Source organism: Rhinopithecus bieti, unplaced genomic scaffold (assembly GCF_001698545.2).
Source record: "Rhinopithecus bieti isolate Rb0 unplaced genomic scaffold, ASM169854v2 scaffold_13351, whole genome shotgun sequence".
NCBI lineage: Eukaryota > Metazoa > Chordata > Mammalia > Primates > Cercopithecidae > Rhinopithecus > Rhinopithecus bieti.
The window spans coordinates 1709442-1718509 of NW_016807514.1; the positions used below are offsets into that span (position 1 = coordinate 1709442).

Consider the following 9068-nt stretch of genomic DNA (forward strand, 5'->3'; position numbering starts at 1 on the left):
TTGCATTTGTTGTGTGTATTGTGTGTTGCATGTGTTTGTTATGTAGTGTGTGGGGGGTGTGTGTGGTGTGTGTTTGTGTATTGTATGTAGTGTGTTGTGTATGTTGCATGTGTGTGGTGTATGTGTTGTTTCTGTATTGTGTGTGGTGTGGTGAGTTGTGTGTTGTGAGCTCTGTATTATGTGTATTGTTTGTTGTGTGCTGTGTGTGGTGTGTGTTGTGTTTGTTGTGTGTATTGTGTGGTGTGTGTGTGTTGTATGTGTGTTATGTGTATGTTGTGTGTGTCTTGTGTGTTCGTGTTCTGTGTGTATCTCCAAATCTCCTCCTCACATAAGGACCCCACCCCACCGGTTTCGGGCCCACTCTAAGGGCTTCATCTTAACTTGCTTGCCTCTGAAAGGCGGTTTCCAAATGAGGTCACGCCCATGGGTCCTGGGGGTTAGGACCTTCCACACATAGATGTGGGGGACACAACCCATGCTCGTGTGTCCATCTCTTGCTCCCACCCCATGCTCGTGTGTCCATCTCTTGCTCCCTGCTGTCCCAGTCCTTTGCACAGTTTTTAGGACACAGACGGCTCTTCCTGGCTGCAGCTTCTGGGGGAGGAGGTCTAGCAGAGCAGGGGCTGGGGAGGGCCGGTGATGGGCGTCCCTGTCCAGCCACCTCTGAAGCCAGGAGATCCAGACACATCACAAGTGAAGCCCAGGTGGGCTCGCCCCCTGCCAGCACACGGCCTGGCAGCCAAAGCCACTACAGCTTCCGCACATCTGCCGAGGAGGAGCAGGGCAGAAGCTAAGTTCCCAAATTGTCGTGGCTCTAATTTCTATCACCAAGAAAAACAAAACCACCAGTCACTGCTCCCTCGTTATTCTCTCTCTGCTCACTGTATTTTTCTCTGGTTCTTGGTAATTACCCACTGTGCCAGGAATTGCACCAGACAGCAGCCCTTCGGACCCCAGTGACTCGCAGCTGGGCCCAAGCATGACCCCAAAACCCAGCAGACCCACTGGTGGAGCCAGGAGTGGGTTCCCCTCAGGCCTGCAGGCCGAGACCACAGACAGGGATTTGGAGAGGTCCCTGGCTGTATAGCCAGACGTACTGTTGGTGGGAACTTAATAAACTGAAGCATGAAATATTTATCCACTTACACCAGCTTAAGTAATTTAAGTTTGCTAGAAATCAACATCATGTTTTCATATTTAATGAGCCTTCTGTGAAGCAGCCTCTTCTGTCACTGGCAGGTGTTGGGGGCACGAGCTTCCACAGCCAGATGCAATTTTAATCTTCCTCCACAAACAATGCTGAATAATGCACCAAGTTTGCGAGGGCTTTGCCTGAGGCTGCGGGGAAGGTTGGGCCCTTTAGCCCAGGCAAGCCCGGCATTTGCCACAGAGGTTCAGAGTCTGGTGCCTCCTCCCTGGTCCCGTTCTCTCTGAACACAGAAGGATGCTGGATGTCTATGAAGCGGAGCTCACAGGGCTGTGGCCAGCTGAATCATGACCCCAAAGACGTTAATTCTGTGTGTCAACTTAACTGGGCAAGGATGTCCAGATAGCTGGTAAGGCCTCATTTCTGGGTGTGTGTAGGAGGGTCATGAATCAGTGGACTGAGTACGGAAGACCTGCCCTCACCCATGTGGGCAGCATCCAATCCACTGAGGCCCTGAGTAGAACACAAAGGCAGAGGAAGGGGGAATCCGTTCTCTCCTTGAACTGAAACATCCATCTTCCGCTGGCCCCAGACATCACAGCTCCTGGTCGGGCCTTCAGACTTGAGGACAGTGGCCCCCACAGATCTCAGGCTTCGAGTCTTGGACTCACTACCCAGCTTCCCTGGAGATCCTGGAGAACTACAAACCGCAGATCATGGGACTTCTCCGCCTCCATCATCATGCGGGCCAGCTCCCATACCAAATCTCCTCTTATGTGTCCAGAGAGATAGACAGAGAGAGAGAGAGAGAGACAGACTGATTGACTGATTAGATAGATGATAGATAAATAGACTGATTGACTGATTAGATAGACTGATTAGATAGACTGATTGATTAGATAGACTGATTAGATAGATGATAAATAGACTGATTGGATAGATGATAGACTGATTGATTAGATAGGTGATAAATAGATCCACATAGACAGATAGACTGATTAGATAGACTAATTAGAAGATAGATAGATATAGATAGATCCAGATAGATAGACTGATTAGATAGATAGATCCAGATAGATACACAGATAAATAGACTAATTGATTAGATAGATAGTAGATAAGATAGTTAGATTGATTAGATAGAAGATGAGAGATAGATGGACCAATTGACTAGATGACAGATTAGATGAGAGATAGAATGACCGATTGACTAGATGACAGATTAGATTACATACATAGATAAGATAAATTGATTGATTGATATTTAAGTAGATTGGATGATTAGATACATGATAGATGATATATTAGATAGATAAAGATAGATTACATAGATAATGATTGATAGATTAGATGGAGATGAAGGATGGATGAATAGGATGGAGGTATGGTTAACGGGAGCGATGGTTGGATGGATGGATTGATGGATGGATAGATGACAGATACATACATACATAGATACATAGATAGGTAAGACAGATTACATACATAATTACAGATAGATGGGTGGATGGATGGATGGACAGACAGATGATAGACAGACAGATAATAGAGGTGTATGGAGATACAAACATATATACTCTGTTGGTTCTATTTCTTTGGAGAACTTTGACTAATAAAGGAAGATTTTCCTGGATTGTCTGGGTGGGTCCAACGTGGTCCCCAAGCATCCTTCTGAGAATGAGGCAGGGGGCAGAGTGTGAGAGAAGAGGCCGCATGCTGGCTTTGCAGATGAAGGAAGGAGCCGTGGGCGTGCAGGCAGCCTGGAGAAGCTGCAAAAGGGAAGGAAACTGATTATCCCTTGGTCTCCAGAAGGAAAAGGCCCCTGAGGACCCATTTCAGACTTCTGACCTGCAGACCACAGGAGGACAGATATGTGTGACTTGCAGCCACTGAGTTGCTGGTGATTTATTTTGGCAGGAATGAGGGGAAATGAATGCAGTGACTTCTTTTCCAGCTTTTCCCCTAACCACTGGTCAACACTGGCCACATGGGTTCTCTACGAGGCCAGGCTTCAAATTCTCCCCCACCACTTCTTAGCTCTGTGGGTAAGTGGCTTGTCCTCTCAGTGCCCGAATTCACCTCCAAAATTAGGACAACACAGCATTCTCTGTGAAGGGTGCCCTGGAGCTGCAAGAGCCCTCCAGTCAGGGCTGCATGAGGATGGCACACATTGCTACGTTAGACATGGAAGGCACTGGCCACGGTGGCTGCACAGAGGACACTCAGGCCACGGGAGAGCCGCTCCACAGTCGCATGACCCTGTGTCAGGGGAAAGATAAGCTAGATAAAAGCAGCTCCGACATCCCAGGCAGGAAAACCTAAGGCTGAAGGGTGTGGACCTGGTGCTGAGTGAAGGGAGGCTTTGGGCTGGCAAAGTCATACATGGGACTCGTGTGACATAACAACCTTGGGGGGACAGAAAGAAGGCAGAGATGCCTCCCCCTCCCGATCACAGCACCCACCTCAGAGAAGAGAGCCAAGCTCCCCAGGAAATTCCGATTCCTGCATCCAGCATTCTGTGTGCCGGCAGAGACATGGCCCTGACTGAGCCCTGGCGGGGACACCAGGAATGAAAATCAACCCTTGCCCTCCAGAAGACCAAAGCCTGGATGCAGGAAAAGCCTTGAGCAAGGTACCAAGATCACGTGTACAACAGGCACTCCTTCCCAAAGCAGGCCCAGGTAGGGTGGTGGGGCAGATCCCACCTCCCCAGAGGGCTGGGACAGGTTTCCCAAAAGAGACAGTGATGGAGATGGGCTTGGTGAGCATCAAGCACCTTCGAGGTACATGGCACCTGGTTACAAGCTGTTGGGACTTAGGAAAGGTCTCCAGATGGTCCCAGCTAAGAAAGGCATTTGTCATCTGGTTGGAGGGAGATGTTGCACAAACCACTATGAGTCAGGAGATGAGTGAGCAGGTGCTCAGGGCCACCCAGGGTGGCAGGGCTGGAGGGAGGGATGGAGCAGATTCAGAGGCCCTTTAGGAAGCATGCAGACACGATTTATGCGGCAGCTGAATTGCTGATGGGCCAGGAGGGGACGGAGTGGCAAGGGACTCCTCTGGCCCTGGTTGGGGTGTCTGGGAGAACAGAGCCAGGGCCAGGGCCAGGGCCAGGGTCAGGGTCAGGGAGTGCAGCCGTGAACCCGGCATGAAGCTGTGGACTTCGGAGGCAGGCAGCACACTGGGAAGACAGTTTTCATTATGAACAAACCAGACAGAGGCTGCCAAGTGGCTGAGACCCCCCCGAAAGAGCAGACCACATTCCTCCTGCTGGCTCAGAACAGAAGCCTCCCCATTCCCTGTTCTTCTCCCGGGTGCTGACAGCTGGAGGAGTTACCTGTCATTCTCCCGCCCACACTGGCAGGGAAGGCCAGGCACGGGGGCGCTGCTTAGCAAAGCATCGGGAGGATTTGCAGGGGCACCTCCCTGGCGTGGGTGGGTGCATGTGAGTTAAGACCATCGCTGGGCAGGGAGGCAGGGACCCTGGGAAGGAGGAAGGAGGCCACAGGGTTAGGTCCTCGCATGAATCCATCAGGGTGGGCTCCCCACCTTGGCCTGGAGGTCCGCCTCTCCAGCACAAAGCCCTTAGGAGGGCCAGCTTCAAAGGGGCGCCATCAGGAAGCCCATCCATGGCTCAGCCGGTGCTGTCAGAGTGTCTGTAATGACTTCAAACTTTTTCTTAATCCCTCAGACTCTGCAAGTGTCTTACATAATCCTTCCGTCTGTCACTGGGGAAGCAAGGAGTGCAATGAGAAGGACTCTCCCCGAATGACCTGGGACCCCGTGCCAACTGAGACATGGGCTCCCCTTCTCCCAACAAACAGACTCCACCCAGGTTAGGAGGGCCACAAACCCCACAGGCCTGGGGCCTCAAATGCGGGGCAACTGTCATTTCCGGACACCACCTAGTGCTGAAAAAAAGACCAAGCTGATTTCTCCCATGCCCCCGTGGAAAGTTGGAATGGCAGGGTTGGTGCCATCTCCCTTCTGGGAACCAGGCCCACCCGGCACACCCCTCTGTCCACGGCTTGACCCCAGACCTGCGTCTGTTTCTCGTTCCTCCTGTGAGGTCCACCCACGGACCCACATTGTGTGATGTCGAAGAATTGGGCCCAGACCCTGGTGTGTCACTGGGGAGCGTGAGGAGTGGGGAAGCAGAAGCATCGGGAGGATTAGCAAAGCATCAGGAGGATTTGCAGGGGCACCTCCCTGGCGGGGGTGGGACCCAACAGGCCCCAGGGCTACGATCCAGAGAAGGTGCAGGACGATGTGTCCTGGAGGCTGCTGGTGCCGAGGGCCAGGGCCTGGGGTAAGCTGCTTAACTCCTTCATGCCTCACTTTCCTCACGACAAGGGCCGGCCATGTGTGAGCCCTGGTGCGTGCCAGACACAGTTCCAGGCGCTTCACGACCTCTGCTCCTTTCCCCTGGAAGGGCCTTTGGAGGCAGAGCCAGCGTTACCCTGATTTAGTTGATTAGGGAGCCGGGCCACGGGTCATCCCAGGTCCCCAGGGAGCCAGTGGCAAAAATGGGACTTGAGTGGTAACGTCTGGCTGCACTGCCTCTCAGAACAGCAGTGATGACTCCACGGGTCCCTGCAAAGATTCAAGGAGATTAAAGGGTGCAGAAAGCCTGGAATTACGGCTTAACAGGTCAAGTTCCGGATAAAACTCCAGTACAGCTACCATGGGAAGGATAAAAGATGGGAGGAGGCATCTCCAGATACAGTGAATCTGGTAATGGATGGAAATGAATTGAGAACCAGCACGCCGCCGTTTTGCAGTGCCCAGTAGGTGAATGGATCACGGCTGTCCTATTGGTTTCTGTGACCAAGTCCCACAGATGGGGAGACTCAGAACCACAGAAAGGTATTCTCACGAAGTCCTAGAGGCCAGAAGTCAAACCCAGGTGTCGGCAGGACTGGCTCCTTCCAGAGGTTCTAAGGGAGAATCTGTCTCCCAGCCTCCAGTGTCATCAGTCACCCATCCTTGGCATTCCTGGGCTCATGGAGACACCACCCTGACCTCCGCCTTGACCTCGCCCTGATCTCCACCGTGACCTCTGCCTTCACGTGGCATTCTCCCTGTGTGTGCGTCACTGCATCTTCTACGTGTCCAAATTTGCCTCTTATAAGGACACCAGCGACTGGCTTAGGGCCCAGCCTAACCAAGTATGATCTCATTAACTTGATAGTATCTGCAAAAACCTGATGCCCAAATAAGAGCCTGTTCACAGGTACCAGGGGCTTGGACTTGGCATCTCTTTTTAGGGGACACAGTTACACCCACTAGGGCCGCTACCATCAAAAAAGAGTGGACCAGACATTATCATACGCCTCCTGACGACAGAAACCAGCACCATCTGCAATCCTGTCAAAAGAATCAAAGTGTGGGCCGGGCGCGGTGGCTCACGCCTGTAATCCCAGCACTTTGGGAGACCGAGGCAGGTGGATCATGAGGTCAGGAGATCAAGACCATCCTCACTAATGTGGTGAAACCCTGTCTCTACTAAAAACGCAAAAAATTAGCCAGGCATGGTGGCGGGTGCCTGTAGTCCCAGCTACTCAGGAGGCTGAGGCAGGAGAATGATGTGAACCCTGGAGGCAGAGCTTGCAGGGAGCCGAGATCGTGCCACTGCACTCCGGCGTAGGAGACAGAGCGAGACTCCGTCTAAAAAAAAAAGGACCAAAGTGAGACAGGAGAACAGGGTCTAGAGGCAGGGCACCTAAGACTGATTTGCACTGACTTTCTAGAAGTGAATCAAAAGGAAAACCCCAACTTTCCACACCCAAGTAATGAGAGAACAAAAGCTCCTCCCTTTGCCACCACCCCCCTTTCTGCATCACAGATGAGAAATGGAAAGTAGCTCTGATTGGTCCCCTCCTGCAACCAACCAGACTGGTCATTGGTCTAGTCTTCATTTGCATATAACTTTGTAACTTCACTTCAGCCTCTGATTGGTCCCCTCCCACAACCAATCAGGTGTTTGCATAGGGTGTAACTTTGTAACTTCACTTCAGCCTCTAGTTGGTTGCCTTGTGCAACCAATCAGACTGGTTGCAGGTCGCTGCTTCATTTACACAGGGTGTAAACCAGGGAACCAATGGGAAACCTCTCAAGGCTATTTAAACCCCAGAAAATTCTGTAACCAGCACTCTTGAGTGACTTTCTGGAGCCTGCTCCCACTCTGTGAAGTGTACTTTCATGTCAGTAAATCTGTGCTTCCGTTGCTTCATTCTTTCATCACTTTGTCTGTTCATTTTGCCTAATCCTCTGTTCAAAACGCCAAGAACCTGGACGACTCATAGTCAAGACCCTCTACTGGTAATGAAAGCAGAGTCCAATGCAGCCTCTGGTGCCAGCTACCCCTTCCCAGGAAGTGCGAAGGACAGAGGAGCATGCTAGCACCTCGCAGGGGCCTCAGCAAAGCCTCAAGGATGGCATCTCTACAGCCGGATGCGGGGCTCATCATCAGATAAGGCTGGAGGAAAATAAAGCAGTGGGCAAGAAACCAAGTTCCATTTCTCAATGTGGGTGGTGGTTTTGGGGATGTCTGCCTTATCATAATCCATTAAGTCAAATATTTGTTGGTATAGTTTTCCGTGTGTGTGTTTTACTTACAATGAAAAGATTTCAAAAGTGAACTAGGAACTGGTTTTCTCAAGGAAGGAAAAGGGAAGAAAAGAATAAAACATAAAAAACATTTTAAGCTAACTATTGTAATTATTATTAAAAATTATGGTCTTCACCATCATCCTTCTATCCTTTCACAAATATTTTCAAAGAGCTCCAAGTGCCCAGCACTGTGCTGTATGCCAAGAATTCAACGACGAAAGAAACAGGTGCCCTCGTGACACGTACCACCTGGCACAGGTGGGTGGTGAGCAGGGAACAACTTGTCCACACGAGAACCACACAAGTGACCACATTATTCCAGCGCAAGCAGCATGACGGTGAAAAGCGGACCCTGAGTCTGGATATTGAACCAGAAGAGTCTCCATTTCCACTGATGACAGAATGGCCTTGCATCTGTCTGAAGGATGGGGCTAAACACTAGGAAGAATTAAAAACAGTAACAGTGCCGCCGCCAGCCTCTGCTGATCCACAGCCGTGGCGCAGGCCCTCTACGAAGGGCCTGACGTGGATATCTCATTTAATTCTCATAACAATCCCTGTTGCACACACGGAAAAAAAAAAAAAAAAAAAAAAAACAGCAAGAACTGCTAGCTGATGTCATGAGACATTTTTTAATTGATGTTTGAAGTGCTCATTTTAATGAGTTTTGACAACTGTATACACCCATGTAATCACCACCCAAAAGAAGAGGTAAAGCTGGATTTTTTCAGCCCTAGAAAGGTTTCTGAGTCCCCATTCCAGTCCATCACCTCCCCGTCGGAGGCCAGGGCTTGCATGCTGAGAAATGATCGAGGCAGCTTTAAGAGGCCTTTCTGTCATAATCTGGCTGCACCTTTCCCTAAAGCAGGGGCCGGGGCTGGGCGCAATGGCTCATGTCTGTAATCCCAGCATTTTGGGAGGCCAAGGCGGGCAATCACTTGAGCCCAGGAGTTCAAGACCAGCCTGGGCAACATGATGAAACCTCATCTCTACAAAAAATACAAAAATTAGCCATGTGTGGTGGTGGCATGCACCTGTATCCTCAGCTATGTAGTGGCTGAGGGGCAGGGATCACTTGAGCCCAGGACATCGAGGCTGCAGTGAAATATGATTGTGTCACTGCACTCTAGCCAGGGTGGCAGAGAAGAACAGAGGGAGAGAAAAAGAGAAAGAAGGAGGGAGGGAAGAGGGAGGGAGCAGAGAGGGAAGGAGGGAGGGAGGGAGGGAAGGAAGGAAGGAGGGAAGGAGAGAAGAAGGGAAGGAGGGAAGGAGGGAAGGAGAGAAGAAGGGAAGGAGGGAGGGGAGGGAG

At 50.9% G+C, this 9068-nt stretch overlaps 1 long non-coding RNA gene across 1 annotated transcript in view; it reads right to left on the bottom strand.

Annotated features, from left to right (window-relative positions):
- Nucleotides 1-2618: 2618 nt before the first annotated feature.
- The window catches only part of LOC108536008 (uncharacterized), a 29238-nt gene continuing 22788 nt past the window's right edge, over nucleotides 2619-9068 (bottom strand). The window contains exons 2-3 of the long non-coding RNA XR_001887394.1: nucleotides 4697-4875; nucleotides 2619-2916 (exon numbers count right to left, since the gene is read on the bottom strand). This is a non-coding gene — a long non-coding RNA (uncharacterized LOC108536008). The remainder of the gene's footprint in view (nucleotides 2917-4696; nucleotides 4876-9068) is intronic.